This window comes from Sipha flava, unplaced genomic scaffold (genome assembly GCF_003268045.1).
Source record: "Sipha flava isolate LNK unplaced genomic scaffold, YSA_version1 73_pilon_pilon, whole genome shotgun sequence".
Taxonomy (NCBI): Eukaryota; Metazoa; Arthropoda; class Insecta; order Hemiptera; family Aphididae; genus Sipha; species Sipha flava.
This window is the reverse complement of record NW_020273613.1, coordinates 4143515-4161160: the sequence shown is the minus strand read 5'-3', so window position 1 is coordinate 4161160 and position 17646 is coordinate 4143515. Positions and strand designations below refer to the sequence as shown.

General features: G+C 31.2%; 1 protein-coding gene and 1 pseudogene across 1 annotated transcript in view; one reads left to right on the top strand and one right to left on the bottom strand.

Moving 5' to 3' along the window:
• Nucleotides 1-14363, bottom strand: part of LOC112692400 (astakine-like) — an 82201-nt gene extending 67838 nt beyond the window's left edge. The window contains exon 1 of the mRNA XM_025567063.1: nucleotides 14075-14363. The gene's annotated coding sequence lies outside the window, so the exon portion shown is untranslated. The remainder of the gene's footprint in view (nucleotides 1-14074) is intronic.
• A 1917-nt stretch (nucleotides 14364-16280) lies between these two features.
• Nucleotides 16281-17533, top strand: LOC112692469 (annotated as a pseudogene).
• Nucleotides 17534-17646: the final 113 nt, after the last annotated feature.

The following is a 17646-nucleotide window of genomic DNA, read 5'->3' as shown; positions in this document are numbered from 1 at the left end:
TTACAATTTCTCAATTATTTGATCTATTACATTAATTTTTTCAATTGATTAATTAAGTGTCTCTAATTTAATGTAATTTAATGTAATGTCGACTTATATAGCTCTGCTAACCTTTCCCGTATCGCTGCACCAAAAATACGTCCAGTCGAATATGTGACAATATTTGCGACCCGCGTGCAGCAACAAACTTTTTTTTTTTATTTTCTATATATGTAATTAATATTAATTTAAAAAAAAATACAATTAAAATAACTAAATTATTTATCTTACGATTATGAATCACCCACTCATCAGTAGAAATTATAGTAAATAAAATGATGATAGTTAAAAATATACTCAAAAAGAGATAAAATAATTTAATATTTTATACACTGTATACAAAAGAAAATATTTTATAATAAATGTTATTAATATAATTAACTTAATTACAGTATATAGTAATAAACATTATTTAAAGAATACGTCATGGTAAATTATTGTTATCGACGATCGACGACGAAGTCGTTTCGGGCGAAAAATTAAAAATCAGTACTAAAAATAAACAAAAAAAATAAAAAACCAATTATATTGTTAGATAATCTACATATATATATATATTATTTATATTTCAAAACATAGATAATGTTTTCATCGTCAGTTAAAATAATAAATCGTCAAAATGAACACAATATTTGTCGTGGTGTAACGGGGTGGGGAGCAGTGCAATAAAACCAATCTTCTCGATATTGGCTCCTCTGTATTTACTAATGGGCAGGCTTACGTTGGACTCTCCAGAGTTAAAACCATAGATGGAGTATATCTTATCAATTTAGATCCAAGTCAAATCAAGTGCACGTTATACCACCCCGACTTGGCCAAATTAAGTATAAACAGAAAACGTTTATAAAAAAATAAATTCAATAGTTTAACAAAAACTATTTGGAAATAATTTTATTATGAATTAGTAGCTATTAACAATTTACAAACAAAAAGTAACGATATCCCACCAAAAATATATATGTAAAATGAGAGCCAAGTTCAATGGTCAGTCCTGAAATTTATTTATAACAACATAAAATATTTTATAACAACTTAAAATATCCTTTCTTCTTATAACATAAGATAACATATTGAAGCTTAAGGTCTGACTTGGCTACGAATTATATTATAACCTTCGCAAGTTCTAAAGCTGTGAGTTCTTATTTTATTCTTTCGAAAATCATCTTCACTTTTCTTTAATAGGTACTTAATAATAATTCGTATATGAAAACTAGCCAAGTCAGACCTTAAGCTTTAATATGTAATCCTAAATTATAAGAAGAAATTATATTTTAAGTTGTTATAAAATATTTTATGTTGTTATAAATAAATTTCAGAACTGACCATTGAACTTGACACCCATTTAGATCTCACTTCTTTTGTCGTTGAAGTAAACAACCAAGGCATATATTATAGTATTGAACTTGGATTTCATTTTACATATATGTTTATGATGGGATTATTAAATTACAAATACGCACGAGTTTTAACTATGCGAAAAAAATTTTAAAATGTTAAATATATGTAAAACATCAGTGATAAAAGTGGTGTTATTTTAATATGAATAATTCGTGAACATATCAGATTCAAATTATTAATTTTAATAAATGTATGCATTTATATGTAATTTTGTTCCTTAATGATAAGTGTTATACCACAATGGTTTTCAATATTTTTCTTTAGTTGAGATGCTTAAAAATATCCATGGAATTTAAATGAGTCAAAAAATGTCAAATATAATCTACACAACTCATAAAAAATAATGGTACTTGTGATTTGCTTTTTGATTGGTATCTTTATTATGCTTAATTGGTAAACATAAAAAATATTTAATAATAATTAAAAACAAATATTTATTAAATATTTATTATTTATTATTATATTATATATTATTATTATTATTATTTATTATTATATTATTATTATATTTATTATTTATTTAATATTTCAACATTTTTTTTAATTCGGAAACAAAAGGGTTAATTTCTAAAAAAACATTATGATCGACATAATATTTACTCATTTACAAGTTTCACTTAAACAATCATAATTTTTGTTTTTTTTTTCATTTACCAGTATTTCAAAAGTATTTGGTGTAACGAAAAAATGTTGAACGTGCATGTCTGCCCGTGTACAATTATATATATCTACTACCCATTTAAATGTAACAATTTAATTGCTTATAAAATTTGAATTTCATTCAGATTTTTCCCCGATTTGAGAACTACTACGTTTTGATGATGAAAATAAAACGATGTTTTATACCGTGATTAACGGCCTCATTTTTAAGTGCACCCTGGGAAATACATTTAAAAGTGCGTTTATTAGTATCTAAATATATTACGGTGAACATGTTTTGTAAGTAAGAAAAAGATAAAAGTACATAGGAATTGGACACATATTATTTTCAGAAACTACTACAATAAGTCGAAATAAACTGAATGATATGTACTAATGTAATCTTATTGCAATAATAAACACGTTTTCGGCAAGTTAATCAAACACAATAATTTACGAAGCCATTAAAAAAATTATATAATATGAAACCCTGCACGCAAAAATATATTATCTAGAGCCGCCTCCACCTGGAAAACATCATATTCACCGGAAAATAAAGATAAGTCAGTAGTTTTAATAGTAAGCCGCGTACAATGGTTTTTACCCGACATATCGCGAGCATTAAACGACAATATTATTAAAAGCACTATCGTTTGATAAAGTTTCTTCAAATAATATATCGTATCGAGTGGAACGCTTTTTCATCACGTATTTTTTTATTGTACAAAAAAAAAAAAAAAAACTTAAGTAAATAATGTATTTACGCACGTGTGAGTCGTATGTGTTCGATTAAAAAAAAAAAAAAAATTAAATTACATGAATCCGGGATTTTTCAATCGGAAAGCTTTGAACTACATTAATCACTATAGGGAATGGGGTGTACTGTACACGAATCCGAGCGCTTCATTAGCTGTAGATAATTGGTAATGTGTTATCGTTGTTCTACATACACGCGACCTCCGAATGCAGCAGTTGCAATAAAAAATAACTCGGTATGTATATTTATTATAATATTATTGTCGTCGTGGTTTTTATTATTATAATTTTTTTTTTCGATTGCCGATCATTTACCGTTATTATTGTTATTATTATTACCAACATCTTCGTAATTGTTTGTCCGTTGCGGAACACCTGCACCGGAGGCGCGCACGCCGCCGTCGATTGCTATGTGTAATACAATAATTATTATTCTATTTCGGTGGATCCCGTTTTTCGTTTAATACTACTTTCGGTTTCGTTAAAATTCACAACGCCCCCACGTTTATAATCATCTACCATACACAGTATACTAAAATAATATATACGTGTGCCTGTGTGTGTGTGTGTGTGTAATTCAAGGCACGGATACTTTGCGTTTCTTTCTTAGGTCGGTGATTTGATTTTTGTTTTTATTTTTATCTTTTCTTCGACTGTCACAGTTGTAGCAAGATTTTTTGGGTCATGGTCCCATTCTTTTAACACTTTTAATATGCAAGCTACAGCTGTTGACTCCGAAACAAAAGAGAAAAATAATAATAAAGACTCTTTGACTTGATACATATATATATATATATATATATGTTACAGCTAGTGTCCGAAGGTTGGCTTATATTAAGATTAGCCTGCTAATCTTAAGTTTATAGAAGGCTTTTGGCTAATGTCAAAATTTTGAACTTCAGCCAACAAAAAACAAATAGATAATCTTAAAACTAGCTAATAAAACCAACATTATCCAACCGTTATCGGCTAATGACTAAATAACATTAGCCATAGGTAAATAAAAAATTTAAAACTATTTACAATAATAATACAATATTTTGAAATCGTAATTTTTGATGAATATTGAATATGTTGGGTAGTTGTATAGAGGTGAGCCGTGAACGTAGTAAGTAAAATATTTTCAATAATATAAATATTGTAGGCAGTTGTGTGCATTTTTATATTATTTTAAAATTGATATGCATGCGGTTGCATACAATATTGTGTGCTCGATAGAGACAATCCTTAATAATACCGTAATTACCGACTCAAGTTTGTAAGTAGTTAAGACACCAGCTTATAGTACTTTTCAAGTATATCTTGTTTTCAAGCCTGGGAGTTAATATGTTAAAAGTTAAGTAAAATTTAAATGAAATGAACTTATTTCCTTACAAATTAACTTGAAATTAACATGTTATTTTTTTCGTTTATCCCAATTAAGTTAATTTCGATTTTCAATACCAGAAAAAATATTTTTGCAAAATATCGCATTTGATAATAAGTTCATGGAATTTAAAAAAACATAAAAATAAATATTTCGAAGAATTTTTAGATAAGAACATAATATATATCTCGGTATTAACTATTATTAGAGGTTCCACCGTTCTCGGGAAAAAATATTTAACCGTCTTCAGACTATTAAGTAAAAATAGTCATGCCATCCATGAATTACAATACCATTGTCATAAAAAATGGCCGTAAATCTATATAGTAAAAATAGGTAAATATTATCAATGACTAAATGATTCTTAATAAAAATTCTACTCTATTATTATTAAAATTATTCCATAATGTATGATATTATTAAATAAAATTGATATTATTAAATATTATTGAATAAGAGAAGAAATTAAAGAATTTTTGTATGACTTAAACCATTTAATTATTTGTATGGATAATATTATTTAGACATTAGCCATATGCATCTGAATAATGTTAAATATTGGTGGTTAAAGTCCGAATTTTAGATATTAGCCAAACACAGTGGCTAAATTTGTAATTAGCCATACTCCTAACACTAGCCGTAACATACATATACATTACTGTTAACCAAATATTTATATGATACATGGTTTACGAAGTGTCCCTCAACCCCAAAAATGGTTGGGCTATCAAATTAATGTTTGTAATCTGAGAAGAATAACAACAACAATAATAATAATAGTAATAATAATAATAACAATATATTATAATAACCCTATGAACTCAAATGTAATATATTATGTTAACAATATAATCGATGATGTATTTTATTGTATATTTTGTTCATTACTGTTATTTTTAATTAAAATAATTTATTATTATACTTGTGTAATTTATATATGACTTACTGATTATCGTTAAATTTTAGAATTCTACCACCAAGAACTATTTAATCGAAAAATGTTTTTGATACATCATCTCTTTTTTGAAGTAACTATAATTTTTTTATAAATTAATAAAATATACTGGGTAAAACACGATTGTGAACGTTTGTAGATGGGTGACAATAAGGTGGGTAAGAAAAATAAATAAACACGATTACGTATGAAAATGTATGTAACGTTGTCAAATTTACTTATTTCACCGTATTATATCTAATAAATATAGAATATATATATTATTATTATTTATTATATATTATATGTATTATAATACATAGTTCTATAATATTTCATAAAAAAAATTAATAATAAAATAATAAATAAAATTAGGATAGCTAAATAAAAAAAAAGTTAATAAATAAAAATTAAAAAATAAATAAATAAAATCGACAATTTTTATTTGAATTAAATTATTGTTAATAATATATTTGAAAATGCTTAAATTTGGATTCCTTGAAATCTATAACTTACTACTTTTACCGAAACTCGGAAAATACCGTATAATATTACGGAAATAACGACATTTCGTTATGTTTGATATACTTGATATCATTAACAATAAACACAGGTAATAAAAACAATAAAAAACAAAGTAGTTACTAACTTTTTTTAAATTCTCTCGTAGGTATAGGCATGTGGTTTACACCAATACTGATATGAAAATTGGCATTAACGTTTAAAACTTCGTACATGATCGTATAGTTAAAATTCAAGTAAAACCATACGGAATCGTGTAGCTTAAAAAGGTATCACCAATAACGAATACACGCAATCGTGTTGTACCCAATATACTGTTTCATTTGATTTTTTTGTTATTTTTTTGCTATTCAGTATCACTTATCTATTACGTTTCTCAAATTGGTTTATCTTTTCAATTCTGCAGAATAATTTATTATATTTATGTATTATTAGTTTTATTTTTTTATTTTTAAATTAAATCGGTATTACTTTCATAAGTAACTTTTTACGAAGACTATCAGCGTTTGAAGTATTAAATTTTTATACACAGTGTTTAGAAATAATTAATTTTTCTTCAAGGATGTGTCGGTTTACAAAAACAGTTTAACCCTCGACAATAGAAATATTTCGTACCTACAAATCGATTATAAGAAGATAAACTAAAAAGAAAATATGAAGCAGATATTTGAATAATGTAAACTTACTTTCTTATGAAGAACTACATGTAAGATCTTTTTTTATAAAAATTAAATTAATTTAAATTCTTAAAATTCTTTGTTTTGTTTTAAACTCAAAATTAACAAAAGTTTAAAGACGAGTACTCAGACATACATTTTTTTTCTTTAAGATTTGTTCTTCAATGAAAACGTTTTTTTTTATCTATAACTCATTTTAGTTTTATATTGATTATATAAGTGCCCGTTTATTTTAGTAACAGATTTACTTTTCTTGTACACCTGTGGTTTACATTTATTAATGCAATATTACGTTATAGAGCTTCCACCAACCAGTTGAAAGCATGTATATAGATATATGACTTTTTTCTTATATTTTCCTCTTGGATTAATCAGGGGAGGGAAGTATAGGTTATTTTTATTTTTCAGCCAACGGGTAGGTTGAGAAATACGCGATATGCTAGATGTGTCGATCATGATTCTAATCCGTCGAGTCATCCATCCAGAAACTATGGTAACGCCGGGTGCAGCTTAGCCGCAGTGCCGAAAGACAATAATTGTAGCTATTCGTTGCGGATCGACAGATCCTTGAAAATGTATTACCATCCGACGCGTAATATATGTCTATATTAGATGTTATCTCGAAGCTTTCGATTCAAACGTAACCGTTTTGTTCGAGTATATTTATCTATTAATATGTTTTCGATTAGTTTTTTTTTCGTTGTACACAAATCAATACTGAATTAACTTTTTGGCGTACGAATAATATTGCTATAAAAAAAAAAAAAAACTCAAACTCACACATTATATTGAATTTACTAAATTGACTATATATAACGCATAATATCAGTCATAATTATTTTTATAGTCGAATGGATATTTTTGTTTTTAAATAAGTGTACTTTTGTATGGTTATGTTTTAAATACGTCTCGGCCAACATATCGATATGCAAACGGTAGCCGTCGATTAATTGTACTTAGTACGTATTTTAATTCTATATTGGTTGCATTTTTCTAAAATATGTTATAGATATCGTATACGTATCTATTATACAGTTAGTTGTGTTGAATCTCATAGCTGATTAGAAAATATTATTTTTCTTGCCCGACATATATATTTTAAGTAGGAGTTTATCAGTTTCACCTAAACAGGATGTTGCCTTAATTATAATAATAATATTCCTATATTTTGAACTCTGTTAATTAAAGGCAAAGTTGGAGTCAATGTTCGATAATCGGGAATGCAATAAAAAAAAAAAAAATCGTTTATTAAGGTTTCATTCACAAATAAATCAACTTCTACAACTCGCTCCTTCATTAATTATTTCATTCATTTATTTCGATTCAAACTACGTATTTTTCTAACACGCATGAGAATAATATTAGTTTCTGATAAAAATACCAACTACTTTCATTGTTTTATTGACGAATTGTAGTTCATCATTTTAAAATGATTTGTAAATTCATTTATTTCGAAATAATTATATAACCAATTGAAACGTAGGTACACACAAATTATTTTCAATGGATAATTCATCTCTTTTATGTCTATTGATAATTTTTATAGCTAAAATTAAGACCAACCGATGTATTTCAATTTAATTGTTGTCATACTAATTAGTAATTAGTCACTGAACGACGGAGTGCTTGTTATAATTTAATTGCAAATGTTGTCAACGTACCCAATATTTCTGATTCAAAAATAACCTAGAAACGTGATAATATAATAATAAGTATTGGTTATTAAGTAAGATAGCAATAAAAAAAAGTGTAATAATCCCGTTCCATTTTTCGCAAATATATTATTTGATAATTATAATATTTGTAGTGACTATTGCTTTAAAATTGTGTATAATCTTATCGTAGGATCTGAAGTACATACAAATAATGGTGAATCTACAGTTGGATTATGTGATTCGAATGCAAATCGTAGAAACGTAAGTGGACCCCGTACTAAAAAATTTGATTCTAACTACGTCAGAGAGATTGATAAATTTTTTAAAAAAAATATCGAATAACTTATTTTGAATCGATATCAATTATTCAAACTAATCGTTTTTCAACGATATTAGACATAAAAAAAAAATAAAATAATTTTATTATTTTTAAGATTTCATAACCGAACATCATCGGAACTATATGTAATAGTTTTATCCGTATCGATATTAATCATTCTAAGCCGAGCTCGAGGTACGCGTTAAACCACATGCAGAGGATAACGGATGACAATTGGAAGAAGCAAAGAAGCAAAGAATAATGAAAGAAAATGTAATAAGTTGCACTGAAAAACCGGTAACTCACACACACGCGCGCACATATACCATTGTATAATTTCACGACTGATTCACCTCAACACAGCGACAGTGTTCTGCGGTCAAATAGGATGTATTGTAATATTGTGCAACCGTAATGGCTTTGTAATGTTATGCACAATCGGACGTAACCGGTAAAATATGAATTTTCGTAATGTGCCGTCCAAGGCACGAACAGCGTATAATGTATGCGTAAAACGCGGATAGCATGCCAGAAATCGATCGAAGATCGTTATGGAAAAATGGAATAAACATTAGATTATATCGTACAGAACAGTCCAAAGCGTCGCGGTCCAAATCGAAGCGTTGTAGGTATAAACCGTTAATTGATATACAATAATAGGGAATTAACTCGTGCGTACCTCTTAATGACCCGGAAATCAACTAATTCATAAAATAGGTCTTGGAAATCAACTCACCTATTGCGAAGCCATGTTGGTCTTAACGTTGGGGACGCGATGATAGATATATTTTAAGATTTAACTTAAGCGTTATCGCGCGCGCGGTAGGTCGGCGTTTCTGGTTTGGCGTTGTCGTCGGAAAAAAATAAAAATTATAATAAAAAAAGCAAATCAAATGAGAATGCTCAAAAGAAGACTAATACTAACTAACTTTATATTTTGTTTAAAAAAAAAAAAAACAGAACTCGAACGTTTCAATTTTCGATTCGTCTCAACCGTTGTGCACGGTGTAAACGACAACAGAAATCCGATACACACGCGTACCCGAAGGCACGCGGTGTCTTCGGATATTGCGTATACATTGAGTGATTTTATCGGCTGTATATATACAGCCGATAAAATCATGAAGGATCGACGTAATAGCGACGGAAATCCTAGATCACGTTGCGGTTACACGCGCGTCCTTGAACGATACACACACGACCGCCGTCTTCGGTACGATTATTATTATTGTTGTTGTTGTTGTTGCGAGTTTCACACATATATCGTTTAATGTTTTATCGTAATAATTACAATTATCAAAAAACAATCGATCCACATGGGAAACGTTCGGTTTTCCTCTCTATTTCTTCCGGCGACGACAACATTTTCGCAAACTGTCGCAAAACCTTCCGCGTCGTACATGTGACGTCCATGAAGTAGTTGTTCCACCGTCCACTCGAAGTAGTTCGTAATATTACCGATATCCGTGGTCGGTTCGAAAAGTTTAGAATTAACACACTAACCTGCTGGAGGAAGGCCGTCGGGCGCAAATCCGCCATGATCAGAAATCGGTCATAACGGTTCTTACTGTTGTCCGTTACGATATTTACGATGGTCGGTGATGACGAAGACACATAAAGTAAGTATTTGAAATTGGTTTAAATGAAGATAGGTATTACCGAATACAACAAAATTAGTTATTTTAAAAATAAATATAAATTGTAAAACACAAATTTTACACAAGCCACAAATAACTTAATAATTCAAAATATTTCGTTAGTTTTTTTTTTTTTTGGTATTCTCATATACTTACAAATTTATTTATGGGGTATTTAACGTTTTTTATTTTTATGATTTTAAATATTCTACTTCTGACTACATATTCTTCATTAAAATCACATATAATTTGACTTTGTATAATTTTATAATATACAAATTCATCGTTTACTATTACGGATTTTCACTACAAAACGGGTTCGGTTTAGCAACAAATATATTTATCATTACTTCTTAAATACGGACTGTGGAATTTATACGCGTTGTCGTCGTTTTATTTTTCGTCCTATTCTCTTAATGATATCGTATGCAAAAATTAAACTGCACGACGTGTACGTGACATCATCTTCAAAATTGACTGATACAGCACCACGATAAAATATTGATGGTAGCAATAAACGTACGAATTATATGATCGAACGAAAACTATTCGAACAAAAATCATAATTTAGAAGTACACACGAAAGTGTATCTTGTGATTTAATTGAAAAATTAAACTTATGAGAACGAAATCTCTTACTTGGCACTACGTTTGAAACGAAAAGCGAAAAACTTGGTCACATCTTCTATACACTATCATACATCTAAATATTACATATATATGTATAGCCCAGTTACTAAATCGTAGCTGAGGTGCACTTAAACACATTAGTTTTCTCTACTTAATTATTTACAGTTAGATTAAATAACCCATTAACGTTCCATTATCCTTGAAATATTGATTTTATATATATATATATATTTTTTAATATTAATTGTGATGTGATGTATTTTTAAAGGATGTCAATTTTTTTAAATACATTTCATTCCTGTTTCTTTTGATTCAGGATCGTTTTATGTTGTATTCACGAAATTATCATTATCCTATACATAGTATATATATATATATATATATATATATATACATATTATTATGTAAACACATTTTAAATAATTTGCAAAATATTACCCAATTTAATTACATCTTTTAGTCTATCAAGACGTATATTGTATCAAATGCAGGCGCTTCATAACACAGTAATAACGTAGAATAAGTACAAAACTTGCTAACTAATTATTTGCTTAAGATAAGGCACTGGGAATATAAATATCAATGTATTATAACTCCGAAAAAATCATTTTATTCCATTTATCTTATGAAACATCTTGGGTTTATTGATTTTTTAGGTATTATTTAGAGACCTAATTTATTGCCATTTGATATGTTATATGTTAATACATATTATATTACGTGATGAACCACCACAAAAAGTTAAATTTAGAAAATAAATGTTATAATACTCAATTATTATTTAAATTAATATTTATAAATGTTTTTATTTTTTCCAGACTGCTATAAAATCATATACTTGGAATGAAAATATGAAGTTGTAACATATGAATTTACAAAGCGTCATCGCAATCAACGTTTTAGAGATCCCCTGATAACCATTGAAATAAAACACGGTAGAAATTTTTTTTATCCGTGATTGAACGATAAAAGTACAATTTTCAAGTAAAATTTACAAAACACTTATAAATGTGTCAAATAAAAAAACATAAACATTTTTACTGAAACATCTAGTAACCTTCATATAAGTTCTTTTCATAATCCGTTAAAAACATGTGATAAATTGGATGAAGAAAATGTATTTATATGCAGGAAAATAAAAGTAGCTTGTATAATATTTAAAAAATTCGACTATCGTATGACCCCACATTTCAGGCGTGAATGATATCCAAAGTACGAGTGTGCGCTGAACCTTAAAATAAATTCGGAACGAAAGGGAAAGAAGCTAAACAAAAATAATGAATGCATTGTCTCCACCGTAACTGTTGCATCATGATATACGTCCGATTTCTGAATTCAATGAACAAAGAACAATTGTGTTATTGGAAATCGAAAGACATAAAAATCAACGGAAACTGCGATGGGTGGGTAGCGTAAGACGCAAGAGTTTGAAATCCGTTTTCCGACGTCCGCACGACGCTAACATCCCGAAATACTTGATATCCACGTACTTCACGAAATACTATGTGACAACTTGAGAAACTTTTCGGTCGTCCGAACACGTGATATCTTTCTGCAGCCGTCGCAGACTTCTCGACTGCAACAAACAACAAACTTTAGCCCGTGCCAACTGTTGCACGCAGCATTCCCTTCGATGCATAAAAGACACACCGCTGCAGACAAAACACGGAAAAAATTGTTTCATCGCACTCGCGCACGCACACACACATAAATATTTAAATTTATTTAGAAATTAAAGTACTGCAGTATCGTAATCATATTAAAAAGCTACCAAAAGGATGCTGATGATAGTTTTAGCGTGTGCGCGGGTACCAATATTCTTAGTGAACGCGTATTACAGTGTCGACGTATACATTAAACGTAGAACGTGATACGACAAATGGATGTTTGTATCGCTTGAACGTCGCCGTGAAGAAAGAAAAAAACAAAAGTCGCCCTTGGCAGGTCCTGAATGTACGGACTCGGGATCACTGAACGGTGGCTTGTGAGCGAACACTACGCAACCAGCCAACAAGGAAATGCGATGATGCGTTTGTAATTACTAGCGACTAGTTATTTCTTATCATAGAACACTGTTAAGTTGTCACAGACAGCGATGAGTGCATGAAATGGGACCTTGACCGGTCGGCATTATTATTATAACAATATTGTTACATGTGTACATTGAATCTCGATGATTCGCGTTAATTTTCCGGATTCTTCGTGTGGCCCTGGGTTAGTATTAATAGATGTCCCTTGGTGTATACAGACTGCGGAACAAACGAATCACAAAACCATTTTAGACAGTTTTCCGGACTCGAACACGACCGACCGAAAGTGTTGAAAACAAAACGAACTTTATCGTAAACTAACATGATACAAGGACTGTACATTAACTTTAAAATATATTTTAAAGTATAAATATATTTTAAACGTAATACATTCATACCAAACATAATTTAACTGATTTTTTTTAGATAAATTATATGGTGACTAAATCATAGTATGTTGATTATTTTTTTTTTCAATTATTGCTTTATTATTAGTTTAAGATTGTTAGTATTAGATGTAGTACTTACAGTTCATAATTAACTTTTTTAATTCGGTACATCACTGGATTTTGTCTTGTGGTTCTATAAATTTGTGTTTTAATAAACATAATTCCTAGCGGTTTAATTTCAAAGATAAATACATTTTAATCTAAATAATTCAAACATTATTATTTACCATCACCTATTTTTATAATTAGAAGAGTTAAAATGTTTTCGGTACTGCGCTAATTTTTACTTAATTATTTTAAATTAATTAGCAGTTAAGTTTTTCGTTCTACTGGTTCGTAGATTGTTTTAGTCAGGCTACACTCCGTCTCCGACGCAAACTTACCATAGTAGGAGATGGACGATCAATTATAACTTCAATTTAAAAAATTGAGAACAGATTAACAGATGTGTTAAGAAGACTTGTATTTTTGAAGATATTAGCTCATCAGTCAACTAAGACAAGAACAAATGAAATATGGTTTGACACTGGATTGTTTACCAAAACAAATAAAATTGAGACTAAATGAATGCTGCGATATAACAAAACCTAACGTAGGAGAAATACAATGTGTAAGAGCTTCTAGAAGATGCACTTTATGTGACCGCTCAAAAAATCGCAAATCAGCAAAAGCATGCACCATTGCGCACGGCTCATCTGCAGAGACCATATTATAGAGACTTTCCCTGGCTACTTTGAGGCTTTATAGTTTTTTATATCGTTAAATAATAACGGAATAAAAATTATAGTATTTGTATACCACAGGTTATTATTTGTTTTGTTTGATTATAATTTATAATTTAATAAGAAAGATATCATATTATATTTGTAATTTAAAATCTGCAAAAAGTTAGTAAAAAGAAAAATGTATTTTTGTATTAACTGGAAATAATTACCTCACGCGCGCAAATATTTAGTCCGATACCGCGCGCGTCACTTAAGGGTTAAACACGGGGGAAAAAAAAAATTACCAAAAAATGTTTACCTGCTCGTGTGCAGTTTTTCGGTGCGTTCCGGACGTGAGAACGCGCGGTGGCGGACGACTCCGGGAAACGCGAAACCTGCGGCGAGAAGACGTCGTCCGGGGATTCGGAACGGTGGCTCCGTGTGAGAGGGTAAACGCGGCAGCCGAAAACGGAGGGAAAAAAATCGAAAAACGGTCGTGTCGGTGACAGTGGCGACTGCGCGGACGACGGACTCGCGTGCGGAAAAACCGGTTGAACACAGCAGCGTACGACAACAGTTCCGCGACAATTGGCCCGTCTCACGGGTCCGCCGGTGCATATAAAGCGATGATGCGCCGGACCCGGTCCCCCCCCACCCCGTAGGCCGTACGGTTAGACGATGGGGAGAGGAAGGGAGACCGGACCGAGGTCACGGCTACGCGCTCCGTTCGTCGGGCGCGCGGAGGCAGCGGCGGCGGCGGCGATGACGTCGACGAGCACGTGTGGGCGCGACGGAAGGGTGAGCCCGCGCGTCCGGTCGCGTAAACGCTGACCAGGAACACCTTGCTTGTCCGGCGATCTCGTGGAACGCGCGCAAAACGCTTCCGTAACGCGCGGCGGTCCAACCTTTTTCTGCGGTTTTCATCCGGAACGACGTCGTCGTCATGCGGACGCGAACGACTCACGTATCTCGTCGCGTTGGAAAACGCGTTCGCGACCGCGCCGAAGACGATTGGACGTGAGTAATCGGGTTTTTTTTTTCTCTTTCTTTTTCTCCTATCTCGTCGCGTTCCGTTCGGTCAAGGAAATCGTCCAGCGAAACCGTTTCGTTGCAACACACACCATTGCCCGGGGTCCCCGCGGTTCGACGTCATCGCGACTTTAGGTCCCGCGCCACGTCACTTGGTCACCCCAATGTCGTTTCGTTCGGAACGTTTTCGATAAGTCACGTCGTGGAACGTGTTTTTAATTTTCGGTGTTGATATCGTGTCGGGCGCAACGCGTTGGTGGGCGGTCGACAACGAATTACGAATCGGAATATTATCGAGCGTTACGCGACGACACGTAAACGTCTTACTATTATCGGACCGCAACATTCAGGTACGGGTGTAAAACCGTAATTGAAGATGGAAAGGATACTGAATTAAATGTAAATGATCAATTAAAATCAAAACTTTCAAAAATTACACGACAAAGTTTAATCTTTTTTGTTTTGTCTACGTCAATTTACAAATAAACACTAATCTTGATGTTTTATTTTCGAGAAGTCATGACCGCGCCTCCCTCTTTCTAGATTCGTGCCTAACTCTACTATCGTGTGTACGGCGTTAGCCACATAACACAATTCGAGATTCCGCTCCTCTCGTCGTCGTCGTACTTTTCGTACGATCGTGCGGCAAATATAGATCTTCGGTCGAAGTATTTAGTTCACTACGAGAAAGTTGAAAAAAAAATGATTTAAAAATTACGAAAACAAATTAAGGATGAACGACCGGTGATATTATATTGGACTGATGTTTTCGTTATCTTCGGTTATTTTGCGTGCGCATGAGGGTAGCGTAACGCCGCGATGGAAACGAACGCGCGAGAGAGTGTTACGTCATCGTCACATGTAGAAACGAAAATTTCTCACGCAATCATCAATCCACCCGCATACCAACATTATCGGCGTCCGAAAAAACCCATTAGTAAACGAGAGCGTCGGTTTATTTTGTAAATCAATTGCGAAACGAAACTTTCTGCGGTGGTTACGACGCTCATCAGTTTTAATAGTATTACGATTTTACGATCTATATTCCGCACAATATGCATTTATTGAAGAAGCGCTGCAGTTCCATGGGTACTATACGATTGCGAATGGAACGATTCCGAACGGACCTTTTCTCGTATCACGATTGCGAATGTTTTTACCTGCCGTTTTTCGTGCGGCGTTGCCAGATTCATTGAACAGTCAATTATATTTATATTTATATAAATGGTTTTCTGCTATTACGCCGGACGATAAGATATACTAATATACTATTTATCTATAGTAGGTATACCTATATATCATATTTATATGATTATATTCATTTGATGGAAAACCAGATCGATTCAAATAGTCGTTCAGTATTATTTGTCATGTGTCGTATTCGTTTTGTTCTGTTCGATAAATTATGGAACAAATTCGAATAATAATGTCCGAAAGAAGAAGGGAGTTAGCTCCTTTACGTAATTTTAAATACAGTTTCGTAAGAAAACGTAAAGATGGTTACATCAAATGGGTCTGTACAGACAAAAATTGCACTGCAAGTATTACAACAACAACGGATAAGAAGTCTCTACATCAGTCAACTGGTGAGCATAAGCATTTGGTTAACAGTCAACAAAAAATTGAACAACACATCTTGATAGAGAATTGTAAAAGAAAAGCCGACAAAAATATTTCTACCAGGCCATTAAAAATTATACGAACTAAATTAATTAAAGATAATCCGACAGATATAAGATAAAGTGATATACAATCTGTGCGTAAAGCGATATACGATAAGCGACGTAAAATGTATCCTGTTTTTCCCACATCATTAAACGAAGCAATATCTCAACTGAAACTGGTGGAAAATGATTTTTGTTATTTTAATGAAGAACAATTTGTTTTTGTTCCGGAAAATGACGAATTTGTTTGTATAACTACAAAGGAAAATTTAAAATTTATGACAATGCAAAATGAATTTTTTGGAGATGGTACCTTTGATTACGCACCAAAATTTTTTTTACAACTTTATACTTTACATTCTTACACAAATGGTTTTTATGTGCCCATTGTATATATTCTTTTGCAAATAAAACAAAAAAAACTAATTTGAATATGTGGAAGTATATTTTGGAATTATATCAACAATATTTTACTTCTACTTTCGATGTTAAAAAACTTCATTTGGATTTTGAAGCTGCAAAAGAAATATTTCCAAACGTAATGATTGTTACATACCGTTTTCATTTAGGACAAGCATGGTGGAGAAAGGTAATAGTTAAAATCTAATCATATCAAAAAAAGGAATTTAATTGAATAAAATATTTACAGATAAATGGAGATTTGAATTTGAGAAATGCATACAAGGATATTAACAATGAATTAGGTCAATGGCTAAAATTATTTTTCGGCTTACCATTTTTACCCATTGACAAAATTGAAGATGCATTTTTAACATTAATAGCTGAATGTCCCAGCCTTGTAGAAGTGAATGTATTTACAGATTATTATCGACATATATTAGACCTGATGCGTTATTTCCACCGTATCTTTGGGCACAAGAACCCTCAGAAAATCCAAGGTATGTTTTTAAAGAATTTAACTTAGAAATTTCATTTCTTTTTCATTTTCTTAAAATTGTACTTAAAAAAAATCAAAATTTTTAAGTTTATATAATTATTTTTTAGAACTACCAATGGGCCAGAGAGCTTTCATAGGACGTACAATGATCAGTTTTATAATTCCCATCCTTCAATACACGCAGTGATTTCAATTTTAAAACAAACACAAGCACAAACTTTGACAATAATCAATTCTATTAAAAACAATGCTCATAATCTTATGGCCCAAAAAAGATAAATCTATTATTGAGTCAACAAT